This window comes from Heliangelus exortis, chromosome Z (assembly GCF_036169615.1).
Source record: "Heliangelus exortis chromosome Z, bHelExo1.hap1, whole genome shotgun sequence".
Taxonomy (NCBI): domain Eukaryota; kingdom Metazoa; phylum Chordata; class Aves; order Apodiformes; family Trochilidae; genus Heliangelus; species Heliangelus exortis.
In genome coordinates, this window is record NC_092454.1 from 24,673,943 (window position 1) to 24,696,178 (window position 22,236).

The following is a 22,236-nucleotide window of genomic DNA, read 5'->3' on the forward strand; positions in this document are numbered from 1 at the left end:
CCTATGGCATGGAGTTCCACATCTAACTGCAAACTACGTGATGGACCATCTGCTTCGTTTGTATTGAAGATGCTAGCAACTCGTTTCATATTGTTACCCTGGCTTCTGCACTAGAAATCACAGTGAACAGTCAACTTCTATTCATCAAATGTCACAGTTTAGGCCCAGCTGGTACCAACCAGGCCACCACCTGTTCATCCCTCCCTTCTTCCCAGCCCCAGATCCCTTCCCTGCTGCCGCCCCCTCAGGGCACAGGGGAGGGGCAGGGGGGGTTTAGGGTCAGTTCCCCACACGCTGTTTCTGCCGCTCCTTCCTCCTCAGGGGGAGGACTCCTCACGTTCTTCCCCTGCTCCAACGCGGGGTCCCTCCCACGGGGGAGTCCCTCAGGAACCCTTCGGACATGAGTCCCTCCCACAGGTGCAGTCCCTCAGGAACTGCTCCAGCCCGGGCTGCGCACAGAGTCACGGCTGCTGCGGGAGCAGTCACCTCCTCTGGAACCGGGTTCTCCATGGCTGCAGATCCACATCTGCCCCTCTCTGCAATCCTGCACAGGCTGCTGCTTCCCATCTCCCCACCTGTGGCAATTCAGGGGCTACAAATTTGCATTTACCCCACTTCCTTCAAGGGCTGCTCCACTGTGCTGTGTCAGGGACTGCTCCTCCATGGGCTGCAGGGACACAGCTGCCATCCCACCGTGGGCTGTGGGGAAACCTCTGCTTGGGCACTTTCTCCTCCTTCTTCACTGACCTTGGTGTCTTTTCTCTGCCATTACTCTCTAACTTCATTCTCTATTCTGCCCTGCGGGTAAATTTTTAAAAATTTATTTTTTACAGTTCTGTTCCACCTTCTCTTCAATATGTTACTCACAGGCAGTTCCATGCTCCCTTATCTGCTGGGCCTGGGGCAGAGGCAGGGATTGGAACCAAGGAGCTTCCAGCAGCTTCTCACAGGAGCCACCTCTGTGGCCCCCCTGCTTCCAAAACACCATTGCACACTAAACCAAGACACTGTGGCATGAAACCATTTCTTATTTTTCCTTAGTTCCTACTACTATTTTGAGAAAATCATACTGCAATTTTCATTTTGCATGTGTTATAGCAGCTTCTCTGGCTTTACTATTTTTTTCCCACTTCTTGGCATAAGCTCCAAAGTCCCCATGAATAAAAATGCACAGAATCAAAGCAAAAGGGGAAAATTAATACTGTGAATAGATGTCAACAACCTAAACCATGTTAACATGCAAATATAGCCTTCAGCATGAAGTGCTGCATGTGCAAAGAGGGGCAGCAAATGTTAAGTTGCTTTCCATGCAGATGTTCCAGGCTGTGGGTGGACATTAACATCCTCTGGAATCTCAGTTCCCTGTGATCAATACTACATGTCATGCATTGATAGCACCATAACCAGGGCCTGCCTTCACTTACTGCTGGAGATGGGCATGCCTGAAATACATTTGCGTCTGCATCCAGAAGTGTTTTATGAGGCTATGAAACACTAGCAAATATGAATTCTTAGGCAAATTTCAAGTTAGAACACTCTTTTCATCTCTGTAGTTAGAAATACTTCATTTTGACCTATATTTTTTTCGAACTGGTTTTGGTGAAAGTATTGGAATGAGTTCAGTTTAGCAACAGCCCCATTTTCTGGCCATTCACCAACTGCAAAACCATTACATGTTGCTGTTCTGGTTTGCTGCCTCTGGTTTCATGGCAAAGAATTGCATAAGATTAAGAATTAAGGAAAATGTCTCATATTCCCCACTAAGTCCTTTCACAAAGGACAATCCAATGTGTCTGCAATCAGTGCATAATGAAAAATAACTGGCCTTTAGCTATCCCACAGACAGCAGGTTGTTTTCATGGTTATTCTAGACCACAGGGTCACATTCTGCCCTCAGATTAGCCCGCAGTTAGCAGCATGGTTAGTAATTCTGTCAAGGGCTTAAGAAAGGAGTGCACAGCAGTAAACAAGAGCTCTTCCTGTGTTGCAGATGGCCAGAGAGCTGCTGTTCTAGAAGTGTCCCTGTGTGCCATCATGCACAACGTGTGATCCATAAGCAGCATGCTCTACCGTGTGTGGTAGTATGGTGAGTTTTTACTAGCTAGTGATACACCTAAAAGGATGACCGTGCTCCAGTTCTGAAGGTCAACTCTCCTTAATCACTGTGAGGCCACAGAACATTAAGAGATGCTTCTAGTACTTCCAAATCAGTTGATGCAAAGCCAAAACTGAATTCAGAATTCAGAGTTCTGAATACACTGTATTTCCTCACATGCTATTACAGAGTACTGCAGGAAACCAGAGAGCTGTTTAGCATCAGTGCCAAGAAACAGGTAACACTGCTCTTTTCAGACAGAAAGAGAAAGAAATTACTGACTGCAGTGGGGAGACTGCAAGGTGGTGGAGAGTACCCCAGTCCTTCTCCATTATACCACTTTCACTAGGTAGTTCAAACACAGTCTTTTGAGAGAAAGATGGATAAATATAGACCAAGGCACGGGCTTGATCCAGTGAGCATACTGGGCAATTTCTGACCTTCAGAGAGTCTGTAAAGCTGGTTTGAATGATCTTTCCTGCCCTTGTACTTAAACCCTTCCTGGGCATTGGTCCTTACAGAAAACCTATTCTTTTTTGGGTTGCTTATTTTATCTTCATTTTGCCATCTACCCAGCAGAGGAATACAAGTGAATAGTAGTTAAAGATCTTCAGCATTTGTCTGGATATACAAATGCAGTGCTTACTATGAACATACACACAGCAGACTGCAGTAGGCACGGCTGTAAACAGAAGACAGAAGGCTTTCCCCCACCTTAACTCAAATGTAATAATCTGTAGTGGTACAGGTGTGTTTAAAAGGAATCTGATAGAAATTTCTAATGAAGATGAAGCACATATCTATCTTCTGTCAAAAATTTGTCCCTGGTTGTGATTGATGTCCTGGCTCCTAACCCCTGGTGTTATGATTTGCATGACGAGTGCCATTTGATGAAGTGGTTGGCCATTAGAAGTAAATGAGCTGGTCATGTACCCACTCCTCTAAAAGCATCCCCAGCTTTTTAAAGGGAAAAAGGGGAAAGAAAGCATAACATTATGTGGCTGGTGCTTATAAAGATGCACAGCTGCAAGTTCAAGGTGGCAAAGGACAGGGCTGCTGCTAGGCAGCAGGCCTGTGAACACCCTTTGATCGGGGATGCCCCCAACATCAGATACTTCCCCTGAGCATTGAGCAACTTCTACCAAATGTACTTTGAGTTCAGGTTACTATAAATGTGTTAAAAATGCCGAGGGTCCAGATAAAGTTATCATTGCAACAACTACGCTGCATCATCATTCTACCAAGGGCACTTAAAGAAACTGCCTGTACACTTATTGTTTGGTAACAGTGGTGTGACAAAAGGTATTGAGAAACAGTGACAAGAAAAAATCTAATTCATCTGTGTGGTGCTAAGAGAGGAAATGGGTTTCTGCCTGCCACACCACAAACAATACTAGAGAAACAAAAAACTGAAACTTGTTGAGAAATCCTCTAAACTAAGAAGAAGGCATGAGGCATGGAAAGTCAAAAAATTTCCTCAGAAGCTGTTTAGCATGGGAGTAGCCAGGATACTTAAATAGATATCCTGCATCCTAGGAAAATGGACCTTTCCCTATGTATGAACTTTTTTTCATGAAAAAAGTAAAAGGTTCTGTGGTCACACATTAAACTATTTTTGAAGTCACCAACTGTAGTTCCAATTCCCCCTAAATTCCCATTCTAGTAATTTTAATATGCTGCTTAGGAGATTGCTTAAGTGACATTTCCAGCAAAAAGACACTGTTAACATCCTCATTACAATTATGTTCTTGAAGCTATTAATAGATACCAAAGAGGCAGAGCATGTATCTGAATGAAAAAACATTCAAAGACGTAAAAATACTGTCATTTTTATTCAGTGTCAAAATTAATAGGAATTATGAAATTAGACTTGTGCATAATTCAGGTTACTCCTAATAGAACTTGGTCATTTTTAGCCATCTGTAAAAAGAAAGGTCTGCAGTTTAATTGGAAAACTTTGTTCTTCTTTTTTCCTCTTCATATATTTGCAGTTTATGTGAACATGATCTACTGAACAGAGATAAAACCTACTTTTACTATACCATATGTTGATCAACACCCTAGGCTCATTTAGAATGCAAAATTATTAAATTATTATTTGTATTAGGCTTGATTTCACACTAGAAAGTACCTACTCATAACCATAAAAGAGAGAATAAGAAGGATTTTTCAGTGAGCATGCTGAGTCTCTGCTGAAGGCAAATATGCACAGACCTTCCCAGAAAGGAGAGGTTTAATATTAAGCGGGAAAGGGCAGGCAAGAAAGGCACCCAGAGACAGAAGTTGGAGAGGCTGAAAGAAGTCCAGGGAATGGTATTTATAATTCCAAATCAGCACCAGTTGCTGTGTAATGCTCAGCAGTTCAGGAGGTACTTCACAGGCTGCTTCAGTAAATTTTGGGAGTGAGAGAATAAAGACAAACACAAGCTAAATAGTTTGATCATTGTAGCACTTCCTGCATTTGTGAGTCATTATTTAGGGTCTTCTGACCTGAAGGCCACCAGACTCATTCAGGAATGTAACTGAGTTCTGTTTTCTCTCAGATCTGGAGAAACAAGTTCAGATATGTAGAAAGCAAAATGCTCACTCCAGGCTTACAAAACCAGGGGCTAGCAGGTTTACTGAAGAAGCCACATGAGACTGACAGCTCCTTCCTAACACTCCAGTTAATTCTATGATGAAGTTTGGTGTGAGGCTGCCAAAGTATTTACAAAACCTGTCATCTTTACAGAATGCATATCTGATGGTCAACACCAGTCTGTTCACCATCCCTCACTTTCTTCAAAGTGAGGAATTACTCAAAAAATTTCAAAAGGAATTACTCTTTCTTCAAAGAAGGGATTCCCTAAACTGCATAGTGTCTACAGTTTCCATGATGACAGAATCATGTGTTAAGGGGTCAAAGTTCAGTTATTCTTTCTTCTCTAAGGCAATTTCTTGTTTTCATCTTTTCAGCAAGGTTCAGCCTACTAAAAAAGATACCCAAATGGCAGAGGCCCTAATTCCTTAGGCAACTTCTTTCAGCCGTGAGCAAATCCCAGATAGAAAGTTACTACAGGTTTCTTGAAAATAAGTAGCTTGATGGAGGCCTGCAAATTAGAGTCCCTGCTGCCAAGGACTACTGAAAGTGTAATTCTAACAACTATTATTGTTCAGTGATCCAGCCCATCAGCCTGTATAGGCTGGCGAGACAGACAGGGACAGTCTGACAGCCAGACAGAAGATGCCACTGTGCCTGCTGTAGAGAAAAGATGACTTTTGCATCTCATTTTTGCTGTAAAAACAGCAAATCACACTGGCCCTGCAGCTTCTATGCCTTTTATGTTAGAGTCAGCATGACCTTCCTTTTCTAAAGGAAGATACTCAGCCAGTTGGAAAATGAGAATAAGAACTCTGAGAGAACCAATAGGCTCTGCAAATTCTTGTTTTCCAAGGGTTTGGCTGCCTTTGTACAAGTCCAGCTCTTACATGAGCTTATACCAGTCTCTTATAACCTGAGACTGATGAGGAAAAAGCTGGATAAAATGGCTGTGAAAAGCCTCATCTGAGACTTCCACCCACATACCCTTAAGCCCTAGGCTTGGGGGCTGCAATTATCTTTCCTTAGCTACTCTGTAGGTATGCTTGTGCTTGAGCCCTTGTCTTCCTATCCCTGACCTGGTTTGACTTGAGAGCTGCCTCATCACTGTGGATTTGTCCAGCCACCATTCTTCAGGTGCTGTGTGATGCTGATCCTCCAGAGAAATCAGTGTCCCTGACTGTGCTGTGCTCACCCTTAGCTCTTGATTTCCCATCCCTTCTGAAGCAGCCTCTCTCTTGCTGCTCTTTGGACAGCAAGAGCAAAAGCAGCATCCTGAAGATGTCCCTTTTTCATATAATTTAAAGTGTCATTTTTCCAATGAAATCTGGGAACTTATGAGAGCTTGAAATGTGTCTCACATCGATCTGACTTCAGTCACCGTGGTTTTCACAGCCTTCCTCTGAACCACACTAGCATTATTGTGTTTGCACTGTAGAAAATGTGTTCACTTTAGAAAACCTTAACATACGTAGGGATACAGAATACAGCAGGAAGAAAATGCTGGTTTCATGATAACTGCAACTGAAATTGCATTTGGGTGTTAGTGGAACTCATTCGTGAAGGATTCTGTGAGCCAAAAAAGGTGGCATATTTTATAGCAGAAATGGGTAGGTATTTGCATAGGACCTAATAAATGGAAAAAACACATTAAGTTTCCTGAGTTAAAAACAGCAGGAAGCTGAGGAATCCTTAAGGGATGTATCAGATATATGTGCCCTATTATTATTATTCTTCTCTCGGCATGTGCTTTTGTACATGGTAAGAGACAGTCTGCTCAGCTAGGGGGGCTTTCATATGAGGTAGTACTGATATACTTATGTTCCAATATTTTTATGCTTTTATTTGTAATGAAGAAATTGAATTAGTCTGCATAGAGAGGCACATCTAGAAAAAGTATCTCTTTTTCAGTAAAAAAAAAGATCAGAACATTTTTTGTTCTAAACCAGTATTCCAGTGGAAAAATTCTGACCATTTCTAACAGCTTGAAGATATGCATTAGCAGATGGCAACCACAGCTTAGCAACTGTGATCAAAGTACTTGTCTTTCAGCTATTCTGTGAGGATGATAAAGTACGTAAACAAGACCAAAGTATTAATATTGGTTAAATTACAGAAATTGTTATGGGAATACCCTATTGTCTGTTCTAGGAAGGGAATCATTCCTGTTTAACTTAAAAACCCATAAAATTAGTAACCACAGACCAGAAGGCAAGATTTCTATCTGTCACCAGTTCTCCCTCATCTGTGGCAAATTGAATAGGCCATTGCAGACCTGATCTAGAACTGAGTCTCCTAAATCACTGCTTCCTGCTGTCTATACATCTAATAAACACATGGATTTAGAAGCAATATGCAGCTCCAAAGGAATAAGAATCCACCCCTCAGCTGTCAAGTAATATCCCATTTCCACAGCTGAGCTTTTCTGCTGATGGACCCCGCTCACAACAGCCTGTGGAGCAACAGGGATCATAATACTGCTTGAGATGTTCCCATGTTCCCATGTTCCTGGCTCTCCTTAGCAGCAGACAGCATTATGCCAGGTCACTCACTGGGGGTTCCTGAGTGGGTGCTGATCCTGGACAAGGTACCAGATCCCATCTAAATGACTGAATGTAGCAGACTGCCCGCCTGCTGCCTGCAGCCTCCCAAAGGCACAGCCCTGAGAATGACCAGCATGTGGAAAGCCAGTGTTTTCCTCTGCCTAGTTTTTTGTTAGAGACCCAACTGCTTTCTTCATTCACTTTAAATGCTAGCAGAGCAGGGCCTGAATATTCTCTCTTGGAAGGCAGTGACCTTTCAAGAGGGCAGGGAGGAAGTAGAGCCCAGAGAGAATCATAAACCCAGCCTCCCCAGTAACAACAGGTGATTACAGTGCAGGCATAACATCACTAGCAGAGCACCACTTCTTATGACTAGAATACCTAGTGCTGTCATCTCTTAAGATCTGCTGGGTCTGTGACTGCCCAAGGGAGGAGAAGCAGGTTTAATGGATCATTTACTCTTTAAGTTTTATGTGGTAGGAGCACAAAGGTTCCTCCCCAACAGGGAGCCCAACTCTGTCCTGTTATGCAACATTTATATTTGTGGCTGTGCTTCAAGGTCACTTGAAAGTCAAACTAGGAAACAGATCCCATGATGGCATCTTCTTTGCCTATCCATTCTCCCTTATCCCTGTCTCCAAAATTTAGACCCCTGTCTTCTGCTTTACTAGATTCACAAAATATTATAAAGAACACAGCACCCAGCCTGGCTTTTGCTGACCCTGTGATTTCAATTGCAGTGAAACACCATGAGAATTAGCTCCCCAGAGGAAGCAGGCACAAAGCAAAATTAAATTATTCAAGGCAGCACAATTACAAAGCAGAATTTTAAGGTCTAGGAGTACAATACCTGTTCCCCTGTAGGATTCTCAGCAGTTACTCTGTCTGCTTTGATAACAGCATAAACATCCTCAAAATAATCAGTATGGGAGTAAATAAATCACAGTAGCAACTTCTATGTCACCAAGTGAAAAAGAAGAAAATTGTCCACAGTATCGCCAGTCTGCAGGTCTAATAACTTTTTCCTCTTATTGCATAGGAGTGTACAGAGAGCGTCCCCCTGCTGCAGACTCAGGCATCACACTCACAGTGTCGTGGGGAACTGGCTCTTGTCGACTTACTCTGCAGATTTATTTGAGCATGGAGGACAAAGGAGCAGAAAAGCAACTTCCATATCAAAACCAGCTGTAGTCAGTTGCAGCCAGCGATCTGAATTATTCCATTTGCCAAAACTTTCCTTTCAGAAAGCAGCACGTGTATATGTTTGTGTGCATGTTTGTGTGTGCATCTGTCTATAGACACATCTGGGTATGTACAACTAACTGAAAACAATACAAGAGATTTGGTAGATGGCTAGTCAGATGCTCAGATGACTTATTAGCACATAGTCCTGAGGTAAATTCTCGGGAAAGATATTTTCTTACATCTCCCCTACCCCAGCTGCTTTTGGAAAAAAAAATAGGAGAAAACTCTGTTAAGAGCTCTTCAGTTTGAAACACCCCCTTCCACAGCACTTTCCCTTCTTAAGTACTTTTTATCAGCATAAAAGTAAATCTGCCTCCTTCCCCTTACTGTACCCCAAAACTCTTCTGAAAAGTACTGTCTATTGCTCCAGGAAGCCTGCTTACACATTAAAGGGACAGGAACATATTGATGCTTCCATCCTGAGGCAATCCTTATGCAGTCAAGAAGGGCTGAGCTGGATGTACCATGATCCCTACTTCCTAAATTCACTTCTACTTCTTTTCCTCATTTGTTGTTTCCTTAGAGCACCAGTACAGAGCTCATAGCTGCCTGTGCAATGTCATGTACTCAGCATCACCTGGACTAGGAATGGAGGGGACAGAGACGGTTCAGGGCTTTTTCAGGATCTCAGTAAGAAATGTCCAACAATAAACAGTATAATAATATAGCTGTTTTGATAGCTGTTTCAATAATAAAGATGTTTCAGTCCTTTATTTTACTCTTCAGTTAGAAGACTCATCACCAGTGTTGGATTCTGGATAGAGCACTTCATTGAACACACAGAAGGAGATCAGAAACCCAAGAGGAGCAGAAGAGGAGGAAGATCTTGACATACTGTGCTGAAAGCAGGGCTGGCACTATATGTAGGATGGATCTGGCTTTCCAGCATGGGTGTCAAGAAATCTAACCCATATTGATGCAGTTTGCCACTGACTTCACATGCCGCAGATTTTTTCCCCTTCCCTATGGGCTCCAGCACAGCACTGCTATATGGTAATGGCCCTTGAAGCTTTATCAGGCAACAGCGCCTAGGAGTATCTTTCTATCCAGCAGTTTCTCCAGTCTTCTTTCTCTAGGAGGAGCCAGGTAACTGAACAGGAGCTAAACTTGCCTCAGTGTTTATATTTGTCCTACATTTCAGTGTTTCATTTTGGCCTTGTTCGCTCTTCAAACAGTAGCTTAGAGAAACTCGTGTTTTACTAAACAAGGGCAGATACAACCCGAGAGCCTGGTTCCAACCCCAGAGAGACTGTCCTTGCCAAATAAGGGTTATGAAGTACCCATAACTGGCCTTGACAGGAAGAGTCAGGAGCTGTTTCTTTTAGGCCTTACCCCCTGCTAGTACATACCAGCCTCATTTTACTTCAGGTATTTTCTGGTGCTCACAGTTGAGATGGAAAGGTAGGAGAAACAAAAGCCCTAAATGCTTCAGAGTGAAAAAATAAATAAAAATAAATTTTTAAAAAAAAATTAAAAAAGAAACAAACAAACAAAAAACAAACAAAAAAAACAAAGACAAGAAAAACAAACAAACAAACAACAACAAAAACAAACAAAAACAAAACAAAACAAAACAAAAACAAAAAAAAAAAAAAACCAGGATAAAACCCATGTGCTGAAACTGCACAGTGATAGGCCTTTCTTAGACATCAGGAAATATTTTCTGGTGGAAACAACAATGGGATCCAAATGCTGCCTCTCTAGGAAATCAGTCATATGTCCAGTTACAGGAAGTAGAATCATAGAATAATTTGGGCTGGAAGGGGCCTCTAAAGGTCACCTAATCCAACCTCCCTGCATTAAGCAGGGACACCCTCAACTAGGTCAGGTTGGTCAGAGCCTTGTCAAGCCTCACCTTGAATATCTCCAGGGATGGGGCCTCAACTACCTCCCTGGGCAACCTGTTCCACTTTTCCAATGCTTTTTCCTAACATCCAGTCCAAATCTGCTCTTCTCTAATTTAAACCCATTGCCCCTCATCCTATCACTACAGGCCCTTGCAAGCAGACCATCTCCAGCCTTCCTGTAGGCCCCCTTCAGATAGCAGAAGGTCTCCCCAGAGCTTTCTCTTCTCCATGCTGAACAACTCCAGCTCCCTCAGCTTTTCTTCACAAGAGGGGTGTCCCAGCCCTCTGATCATTTTCATAGCCCTCCTCTGGACCAGCTTCATCATATCCATTTTCTTACTGTACTGAGGGCTCCAGAGCTGGATGCAATACTCTAGGTGAGGCACACAACCAGGAAACATCTCTATACTCTTCCCAGGATATCTGTTCCCTCTTACACTGCCAGTGTAGGTCCATCTTGCCTTTTAGTTTGACCGGTAGGTCTCAGCTCAGCCATGCTGGTCTCTTTCCTTCCTTGTCTGATTTCCTACATGTGGTCATAGAGATCTCTTGAGACCTGTGGAAAGTATCCTTAAAGATCTGCCAGCTCTGCCTGTCCCTGAGGGCTGTATCCCACGGTGTGTTATTTATGAACTCTCTGAAGAGCTTGAAGACCTTGAAGTTGAAGGAGAACATTAGAGGGACAACTCTCAGCTCTCAGGAACGGTTTAGAAAGAATGTTTTAGAAACAATTCTTTAGAAAGAAGTAACTCTGCCTTGAACAGCCACAGGCTAGATCAGCTCTTGCCCAGACTTACAGACAAAATATGCATCATCCCATCCACATGCCCTGAGTCATGACTTTTGACATCATAGAGTGCATAACAATGCAGTGGCCCCGGGGCTTTAACAGGGTTATAAGAGCTGTGTTTCTCTCTGGGGTGGTTATATTTGGAGGTCTTATGAGTTCTTTCTGAATATAAACATGCACAAGCTAAGTGTTTTCACACCAGACAGGCCTGGACAATAATGTTGTGAACCAGCCTCATCTTGCAGCACTATGGGACTATGGGACTACACTACATTATTATGTTAGAGTGATAAGACCACACAAGTCTAAGCAAAACAAATTAGCACCTGTTCAATGGAAAAAAAAAACAAACCCAACCAACCAAACAAAAAAAACCTATTCTATTACAGCTAAATAAGTTGAAAGAAGCTGTAGGCAGGTCTCATTATCTTCAGCTAAGCCTGGTAGTAACTTACTAACAAAGATAACCAAGGTTATGGCCTGTTACTAGCAATGGCAATCTTGTATTATAGGGCTCAGTAACAGCACACAACATCATCCTCAATACATCCTCAATGACCTCTTGTTCAGAATGTCATCTGGGCCAGGGTCTCACCTCCTTTTATCACCACAGTGGTATGTGCAGGACAGTTCAAGAACACCGAAAAAGCATGTGTCAGGAAGTTCAAAAACATGTCAATAAAATCAATAAAATCTACATGTCCTAAGGCAACTGTCATGAACATTAAGATTCCAGTGGAGGGAAGAAGACAGTAAGAATCAGTTTTAAATTTGGTATTTGCAGTTCTTTTCAGAAGGGGAAGTAATAGGAGCTGTGTGTCACTTTCCCATGTCACAGAGATGACCAAAAGAAAACCTGCTTGGAGTTCTGCTGCTGCTGTTTGTGTACCTAAGCAGTGCCAGGATTTGCACAACAGCTTTTGGCTGAATTTTACCCATGTGAACTTCGAAGACAGTCTACAACAGCTCAGAGGGGGAAACAGGCATAAATATCCAGGAAATATTTTGCTGCTCATCTGCAGATGTTTTCAGGCAAAAAACCAAAGTCTTGCTCTCTTTAAGAAAGAAATTAATTCAAAGCAGGAGTATTATGCTAGACTGATTGCAGCACCTGAATTTTACCTGAGGCACCATCTTTCACACACGTATTGCTATTTGCTTCTTTAAACTGTCCTTCTGCCCCTATCATCAATCCTTGTTTGGATTTCTCTACCGAGATACATGAAGTAGGAATATGGTGTGGTTTTATCCCAAGTTACTGAAGTTCCAGTCTCTTCTTTGCTTTTTGAGACAAAGAACATAACTTTAATAGAATCACTGTTTTAAATCTCATTTTCAGAAGGTATATCTCTGCTTAACTGAAATCACAAATTCCCTGAGTGCCTTTATTTTTTAATCTTTTTTCTTAGGAAGAAACTGTATCCTGTGAGAAAGGCAACTCTTAGTTCTTAGCACTCAGTTTGATACAGTCAATAAATGAGGTGGTAAGTATCCAAAGAAATTTCACATAGCAACTGAAGTATCAGAAAGTACAACCATAGGAGATTGTTAATGTCCTAGATATAAAAATACAATAAGATGTGGCAGTCGTCATGGTGATTTTCCATCACACTGCACACTTGAAGATACTCAAGAATAATGATTCAGTAGTTGAAATGAAAGATACTGTTTCAGATGGGGGTATTTTTAAAAGCTACTTTTTCTCTTTGTTAAAATAACTATTTTTCCAGATTTTCTCTTCTGATTTACCATGGTGGCTTAAGAAGATAGACTGAATGTACTTGTATCTCTTCTTTGTAAAGAAGAAAATCCCTTTTGTACTTCTGTCAACAGATCTCAGATTCCTGAATCTATGAGCTTTTAGGAGGTTTACCTCATGGAAAATCTTCAGATACCTCTAATATTCCTTAGGCACAATACAAAACTTACATGCATACTTCATGTGAAGAACAAAGAACATCAAATAACAGGTCCTTCTGAAATTATCATCAGGATTTTTTCACTTGGAAATGTAGGAGGGACCCTGAGGACAAACTACTGTTTGCCTTCCTTGAAAAAAATGGCATTCATGCACAATGATAACAGGAATTAATTGTAACAGTCACTGAAACCGACTTGTAAAATAATGCATCTCCCTGCCAAATTCACCAAGTTGTTAAATGCCCTTTAAACAATTTCACTGAAGACATGAATCTTTCACTGTCACCAGGACTTTCCAAGGTGTGACTTTGCTTCCTGACCAGCCACTGAAGGATAATCAGAACTAGTGAGATAAGCTGCACGTATGAAGAGTCTCCCGCCAAATGCAAATTTGCATGGCCATGACCATAGCAGCTGCCTATTTCTGTGACATTTGCCAACATGGGTGAGGATGTGATCCATTCACAGGAGCAGACCACTGCTCTTGCCTTGTCCTGCAGCAGGGTGCCACTATCAGAAGCACAAATACAGAATAGGTGTCTCTCATCAAACACAAGAATGAAGATCACTATTTGCAAGTGGTTGGCAAGCTGGTACTTTTTGACTCCACTTTTCTGCTTAAACAGGTTCCTATGATGCTTCTCTGAGTAGCACTTGTTTTACCCTAGCAAACACCCCCAGTACATGCATGCCATGCACACCCTCATAATCCTCAATTTTCCTATGAATGGATTAAGGAGAGCCTCACCTTGTCTTGCTGTTTCCCCCAGTGCTCTGTGACCAGTGCATAGACCAAAGGAAAGATTAGCTCAGTCCTTCACAGTTTGGTTCCTGAAGTCATTTCAGTTCCTGTGTCCTTGCCTCAGAGAGACAGACTCAAGGACATACAACAGGTTATCTGCAAGTATGGGAAGAGTTTTTTTCCCAAAATACCTCCAAACTGAACCATTGACTCTTGAATTTTCTTGACACTTGTCCTATCAAAATGCATGCATCCGGGGGGATTTTTCAGGCTCCCTGAAGGAAGGAGAAATAAGCCCAAACCATTGCAGAAGGAAAGCTAAAGGAATCACCCTCCTATAAAAATGTGTCTCACACTAGCAACAAGACAGATAGAAAGAAGTTGCATCATTGTTCAGTTTCCTTACTAGCATCTCATTTAGGGCAGGAGCTCAGAGCCCTGACTGTTTCACCGACAGCTGAGTCACAAATCAGTCTCAGGATTACACTTACCTGAACAGTGACTTGCCAGCTCCAGCACTTTTCTCTGGCTAATGTCTGGCAAAGAGGCTATGGGTTTCCCAGGGAAGTCTAAGGCAGAAGTTACAGGATGTCACAGTTCAGGCCCAGCCAGTACCAACTGGGCCTCTGCTCACCCACCCCAATTGTGGGACAGGGAGGAGAAAATCCACCCAAAGGCTCCTTAATTGAGACAAGGACTGGGAAGTTTGCGTTCCACAAGTACAGGTATGGGCAAAAAACAGGCCGACTTAGCATGGGATAAAAAAATAATAATAATTTTTAAAATATAGTAATTTAAAAATTTAATCTACCAGGAGAAGGAGAAAAAATGGACAGATTTTAACACCTCCCCCCACCCCTCCCTTCTTCCCAGTCCCGGATCCCCCTCAGGGCACAGGGAGGGGCAGTGGGGGTTTAGGGTCAGTTCCCCACACGCTGTTTCTGCCGCTCCTTCCTCCTCAGGGGGAGGACTCCTCACGTTCTTCCCCTGCTCCAACGCGGGGTTCCTCCCACGGGGGAGTCCCTCAGGAACCCCTCGGACATGAGTCCCTCCCACAGGTGCAGTCCCTCAGGAACTGCTCCAGCCCGGGCTGCGCACAGAGTCACGGCTGCTGCGGGAACAGTCACCTCCTCTGGCACCGGGTCCTCCACAGCCTGAGAGTTTGTTATTATTGTTTGTAATTGTTTCTCTGTACTTCAGCATTCTTCTACTATAAGTGTTTTGTAAATCTGTTGAAGTTCAACCTCTTTGTCCTTTCTGCAACCGTTCAGCTTTCAAGCTCATTTTAAGGAGTTCAGTTTTTACTTTGTATGTAAGGATCTGTTTTAGTGCCTCTTTCTTTTCAGAAATCAAACATGTCATCTGAAATTCTCACAAACTCTACTCATTTCTGTCACCCAAGGAGCAAATTCAAATATTGCTATATGCACCTCAGGATTAATCAAAGTAGGAGGTGAATACCTACAGTGAAACTAGATTAGCTAAAGAAAATTCACATATGCTTGCCAGCATATTGAGGATTTCATTATAACTTCACAGACAAATCTTGGTCTAGAGGGGTAGAAATGAATGTACTTTGTTTTATAAATTTTACACTGTAAATCATTATTTACACATATCTGGAAGATACAAGCTTGGCAGGGAGGAACAAAAAACAGATTTCAAAGAGCTTTAGAAAGAATATGAGCTCCCTCTATGGAGCTTAGCAAATACTTCACAGTAAATGGTTTAAAATTGAAGAGGGGATATTTAGATTAGGTATTGGGAGGAAATTCTTTACCATGAGGGTGGTAAGACCCTGGAACAGGTTGCCCAGGGAAGTTGTGGATGCCTTCCCCCTAGAAATGTTCAAGACCCTGTTGGATGAGGCCTTGAGCAACCTGTTCGAGTGTCAGGTGTCCCTGCCCAGGCAGGGGGATTGGAACTAGATGATCTTTAAGGTGTCTTCCAACACAAAACATTTTATGATTCTGACAGGAGATCTAATGAGAAGGAATGCAGAATTGCTGAAATATTCAGTGTAATTTTGACACAGCTTAGGCCTGCCAGTGTAGGCCATTAAGATGGTCAGCAAGCTGAATGACATGGCATGTCAGGAGAGACTATAGGGACTGCACCTGTTTGGCCTACAGAAGGGAAAGAGGAGGCTTCATTGCTATCTGCAACTACAACATGAATAGGTACAGAGAAGGTGGAGTCAGACTCTTCTAAGAAGTGCGTAGTGATAGGACAAACCCTAATGAGGACAAGTTGGAACAAGGGAAATTCTGATATAGGGAAAAAATATTTACCATAAGGGTGGTCAAATATCAGATGTAATTGCACACAGAATTTGATGGATCTTCATCCCTGAAGGCAGTCACAACCCATCTGAGCACAGCCCCAAATATCCTCATCTCTTTAGAGCTGCTTAGACTGTGCTTTTGGACTACATGAGCCCTGGAGATTCCTCCCAGTCCGAGTTATTCTAGGACTCTGTGAACAGATTGGCAGTGAGACGAATCTTGCCAATAAAATAGGACCTGAGTTCCCCTTAGTGAAAAAAAAAAAAAAATTTTGGTTTGACACACACACTGGTATTTAGAATCAGTCCTGACTGGCCTAGCCATGCTGTTCATGGTATCCTGGTCAGCCAACAGCATCACCACAGCACCAACATGTGGTCACAACTCAGAAGAGATGAATTTTATATAGGTCATAAAAATGCATTTCAGTAATAAGGGATGAACTTGAAACTCCAGTTTCATCAGCAGGTTAGTGAGCACCAAATCTAATAAAAAAAAGCTTGAGAAGACCATACCCCACAAAAATTACTAATACAAATCTGATCTGATCAGTTAGAGATGGCCTAAATAAAACTATTTGCTAAAATTTATTTCACATAAGCAATGCTTTCACAGCAGCTTTCATTATCTGGATTCTGGAATGATCCCTGTATCTTTCCTTGATATAGTTCTGTTGGAGTTAAATGAGGTGAACTGAGTTTTGAGCTACAGAGTAATTAATAAGAATCACTGCATGGGAGCGTATGTCACTCAGAGTAGCAACAATTATGTTGGCTTTTTTAATGGGATAGGGATATTCTCACTGCAGAGAAGTGTCCAGCTATTACTGCAAAAGAAAAAAATATATCTATCTTGAGCACATCATAACTAGTTCAACCATAGATAATACAGCTCTTTCCCTAACTTTTCTGGTTAATAATATAGGGAGCTTATTTTTCTATTAAAAAAACTGTCTTCACTGGATATCATCATTTAAGAGAAAACTCCTTGAGATTCTCTTAAGTGGTTTCAAAGTGTGTCTTCTAGCAGGAGTTTTGGGAAAGTTTGCAATCTGTTTTCTTTTTAAAGCCTGCGGTTTCCTTTCGCTCTCTTGAGGGAAGTCTCTGACTTTGCAGCACAGCAGGGAACCCCCTGGAGCCCCAATGGACCATGCCTACCTGGAGGACAGGACAAAATTTCTCCCAGAGAGACTTTTTGCTAAAAGTACACGCCAGCATCTCAGTCCATTTCTGCTCATCTGCCTGCTTGCTCATTGCACTGAAGACCTGACTGTTGTCTCTGTGGCAGAAACATCACTTTCCTTATGACTCGAGTGAAAACATGAACAAAGGAGAAAGTTTGCATGTAGCTTCTCTACATCAATAAATAAAAAAACTATGTAATGTTACCAGTGCAGCTCATACTACCTAGTTTAGTATTACACTATTATGGAAAAGGCTAAGGTATTCAATGCCTTCCTAGCCTCAGCCTTTCCTGGTAATACTAGTGTCTTAGGTTAGTGCAGTGGTGTTTTGGAAGTGGGGGGGACACAAGAGTGGCTCCTGTAAGAAGCTGCTGGAAGCTCCCCTGGTTCCAGGGCTGTCCCCGTTTCTGCCCAAGGCTGAAAAGGTATGGGTGCATCTCTGCCAGTAACATATTCAAGAGGGGGAAAGCAAAACTAAAAAAAAACATATTTTAAAAAAAAAGGACCTGCAGAGCAAAGTAGAAGAAGAAGTGAGACAGAGCAAAGCCAGAGGAAAGGTCAGTGAAGAAGGAGGAGAAAGTGCCCAAGCAGAGGTTTCCCCACATCCCCCACGGTGGGATGGCAGCTGTGTCCCTGCAGCCCATGGAGGAGCAGTTCCTGAAGCAGCACAGTGGAGCAGCCCTTGAAGGAAGTGGGGTAAATGCAAATTTGAAGCCCCTGAATTGCCACAGGTGGGCAGATGGGAAGCAACAACCTGTGCAGGATTGCAGAGAGGGGCAGATGTGGATCTGCAGCCCTGGAGGACCCCGTGCCAGAGGAGGTGACTGCTCCCGCAGCAGCCGTGACTCTGTGCGCAGCCCGGGCTGGAGCAGTTCCTGAGGGACTGCACCTGTGGGAGGGACTCATGTCCGAGGGGTTCCTGAGGGACTCCCCCATGAGAGGGACCCCGCGTTGGAGCAGGGGAAGAACGTGAGGAGTCCTCCCCCTGAGGAGGAAGGAGCGGCAGAAACAGCGTGTGGGGAACTGACCCTAAACCCCCACTGCCCCTCCCTGTGCCCTGAGGGGGATCCGGGACTGGGAAGGGATATAGGGCTGGGAAGAAGGGAGGGGTGGGGGGAAAGGTATTAAGATCTGTCATTCAGACAGGTATCAGTAGACCGGAGAAATGGGACAAGAATCTCACAGCGTTCAATGTGAAGTTCTGCATCTGCCAAAGATGCAGAACTGAGCAGGTCAAGGGTGCTGATTCTTCCCCCCTGCTCAGCACTGGTGAGGCCTGGAGTGCTGTGCCCTATCCAGGGTTCCTCAGTACAAGACAGGCACTGACATACTGGAAACACTCCAGCGAACATTCACTAAGCTGATTAAGGGACTGGAGAACCTGTCATGTGGGGAAAGGATGAGTAAACTGAAAGTATTCAGACAGAGTAAGTGAAGGCTTGGGAATCTTATCAATGTATATAAATACCTCATGAGAGGAGTAAAGAGAACAGAGCCAAGCTCTTGTCAGTGACTTTATTACTGGGAGGGTGGTCTAACACTGGTATGTGTTGCCCAGAGAGCTTGTGGAGTCTCAGCCCCTGGTGCTTTTCAAAATCTGAAGGGACACAGTCCTGAGAAAGCTGCTTCAGCTCACCCTCCCTCAGCAGAGCGGTTGCACTGAATGATTTTAAGTGGTGTCTGCCAGCTTAGCACTGCCATGGGCAGCTGTAGGCTGGAGAGGCTGCACAAAATCTGCCAAATTTGACCACAATTTTGTAGAAGGGTGTCCTCCTGTTTGCACAAAACTCACAATTTTCTTAACAGGAATAAAATCTACTGATCAGACCATCTGTGTTCAAGAATTTGCCTGCTACTGCAAATTAAACTTGCCTGTGTACAGTACAGTCTAGCTCTTGCCTTCCTCAAGGTTTGCACAGAAGTTCTGTGTGGCTCTGGAGTACATTGTTAAAAATAACAATCATTTCAACCTTCTGCTACTTGCTAGGGATTATAAACTGGTTGCAACTAATTTAGGGGAGTAATTTTGTTTGCACAAAACCTCTTCCTAAGGTCTGACCTTTCATCTCCAAGAGATACTTTATTGTTAAGCTGTGCAATAAATACAGCTAGCACTTGATTCCACAGTTCTCAGGAAACCAAAGAATTCAGTCGCTCACGGTTTGTCTTGGATGTCTGAGAGAGGTGAACAGGAACTATATTAGGTCGTCAGTGGAGCTTGTGTTTCTGCACCTTATATTTAATGTCACTGCAAATGCACCAAGGACGGGTAGGGGGGGGGTGAAAGGTGGAAACCTGGTGGCAGGTAGTTTCCGCATTTATATACAAGGACCACTGGGTGTCACTAGTCCTCCACGAGAGGAGATCAGCTGCACAGTGACGAGGGACAGGAATTTCACTCTGGAAATTCCGCTGCGCTCCTGTTGCCCCGGTCCAAGACACCAGTGACAGGGCACCTGCTCAAAGGCATTTTTTTCAAAAGGATATTGGTGAGGACTAAAGGTGAGTTCCAAAGAGTCAATCCTGGTGAAGAAAGGGAAGTTCTTATGAGGTGGGAATGGGCTAGGGGGATTCCCAGGGGTTAAAGGTGGGATAAATGTTATCCTCAGTTTAGAGTGGGGATTTCAAACAAGTCACCAGCAGAAAAGTTGGCTGTGCCCTGTGGAAAAAGGGCAGTCCTGGAGAGACACACAGTTTAGGGGACTGCAATCTTACTGCTAGCCATTATGCAGTGTACTCTGTATCCTTGCACATACCATGTCAGCAAAGGTTGTGCAAGCTGTCACCCATGCAGCTGCAGCCATGTTATTGCTCCTGTTGGCCTCTCCATCCATGGGAATAAGCCTGGGTCTCCTCAACCTGCCTAAGCCATGGAGCAAATGATCCAGCTTGCTGCTCAAGGTCCTGCCATTGTAAGTGACTGCTGCTGAAGGCCTCACAAGACTCTTCTTGGCATTGTCACTTCTCCATTCCTTGGCCAAAATGTGCCACCTTCCTCAAGGTGTTACCCTTCCTCAACTATAAAACATTCCCACCTTATGCCAAGCTTGATGGTTAGGGTGGCCAGGACCACTATATACTTTGCAGCCGAGGGGTTGCAACAGTCTAGAGATGCCCATCACTCAGATGAGTGACACTCTGGCAAATTAAGTGTAATGGGATGCAGGACTGCATTCCTGCAATCAAATTTTTCATTTGTACCAAAGCAAATATCAAAATGTCATTCAGTTAGAATAACAGGGTGGAATTTGCCTTACTAGTGACTGAATTCAAGTCTGAGTACTGTTTCTGAACTCTGTAACATGTGAAGCCCAAGGTTGCTGACACTGGCATGTGTAATGGAAGCTCTTTTCCTGACAACAGCTTAACTCCCCAGCTGTAAAGCATTTTGGTTTTTTTGAGGCTATGTGAAAACTTGGCATGAGAAGTCACTACAGTACTAAACAACAAAGCATAAGGAGACAGAAGAACCCAAAATATGTCTGAAATTCTTGATGGAACACAAAGAGCCCAGCTGCCACTGAATAGGACCCAGCTTCAATTTCACTAGTTTCATTCCAGTACCTCTTGAGTTTCTACAACTACAGCCTCTGTCAGTGTCTGTCTTCACTGACTGGAGTGGCTAGCTAAAAACTAAGGTCTTGACAAGTATTTCCACAAAGAAAAGAAAGGACATGGGATAGAATTTCCAGTTTCCAAGGGAGGCAAAAAGTATACCTATCCCAGACCACAACAAGAGGTATGAAATGGGAGCATTAACCTAAATCGCTCACCTCAGCCAACTTTTGAACCGTAATCTCTCAACTTCTTCTTACCTTTTCTCTAAAGCCAGGCCTCTGTGCACAGCTCTGCCTTTCCCAGAAACTGCTGCCTGCAATATGGGTGGGAACGTGTCCCTGTCTGGGCCCTTTTATTCCAGTTTTCTGGCTGCATCAGGAATGTGAGGCCGTCAGGCAAGGGGGGTGACCAGAACTTTCCTGAAACACAGCCCAGCCATTACATGGTTTGCTAAGAGCCACATTCCAAGTAACACCTATGCCAGGAGGCCCTTCAGGATGATTGGTGGATGAAGGTCTACTGTTCAACTCTGTTTTTCCTCCACCTCAGCCACCACAGAAGGCATCCCAGGGAAGAAAGGAGCTCTCCTTTGGGCTGAGCCCTCAAGTTCCTGTAGCCATTGTGGCTTGGTACACTGTGTCATTGCACTTCCTCCATTTCAGTGTAAGATGAACCTTCCTGCCATTCTTGGCTGGAGAAATGAGGATTGCTTCCTTACTCCAAGCCGAATGAGCTATCCCCAGGCTCCATGTGCCAAGGGAGGTTTCCAGCTGGATGGAATACAGTGACTCCTATTTTTCCTTGGCTGTTATAAGAGCACAACACCACTCCCAGTGTCCCATTTGCTGGTTTGTCCCATACAGAAGTCTCTTCTCTGTGATTTAAAAGCTCATTTACAAACATTTCCCCTGGGGCCCCACCCTGGGTGGGTAATCCCCACGTTGTTCAATGCATTCAAAGAGCTAACACTTGGAGGGAACAGAAATGCCTTTCCCAAGCTCAGGGGTAATACACACAGTACCACTTGGGCTGAAGTGTGCTCTCTCCTATCTCTTGATAGGTCATTTGATGAGAATCTCTGAGCACATGTGACTGCTCTTCTCTATGTTACGAGAAGTACTAGAGCTTCACCTCTATAAGTAGCCTTCCCTCCCAAAATAGGACATAAGACTTTGGTTTTCTATCCCTTTTGCACTCTGGAAGGTGCCTCCCGGAGGTGCTTGGAGTAGATGAGACCCTATTCTAGGCAGTGCTGAGAGGTGGAGCTAGGTTAGGGATACAGGGAACATGCAGTAACTGCAAGGCAACTGCTGAGCTATTTCATGTGCTGCATCCTCCCCTGGACTCTGTAGCAACAGGAGCTATGTGCCTCTGGTGCACAGAGTCCAGAAGTAGAAAAGGCTCCTGTACTGCAGAGCTGCAGAAACAGGAGGTGTCTTGTGAAAGCCTC

The 22,236-nt window shown here is 43.6% G+C and overlaps 2 long non-coding RNA genes across 2 annotated transcripts in view; both read right to left on the reverse strand.

Annotated features, from left to right (window-relative positions):
- Positions 1-21,160, reverse strand: part of LOC139789887 (uncharacterized) — a 41,786-nt gene extending 20,626 nt beyond the window's left edge. The window contains exon 1 of the long non-coding RNA XR_011723283.1: positions 21,034-21,160. This is a non-coding gene — a long non-coding RNA (uncharacterized lncRNA). The remainder of the gene's footprint in view (positions 1-21,033) is intronic.
- LOC139789889 (uncharacterized) lies at positions 623-16,208 on the reverse strand. The gene is made up of 3 exons (XR_011723284.1): positions 16,052-16,208; positions 14,252-14,329; positions 623-798 (listed from the first exon to the last, which is right to left on the reverse strand). It is a non-coding gene; the product is annotated as an uncharacterized lncRNA (long non-coding RNA).
- Positions 21,161-22,236: the final 1,076 nt, after the last annotated feature.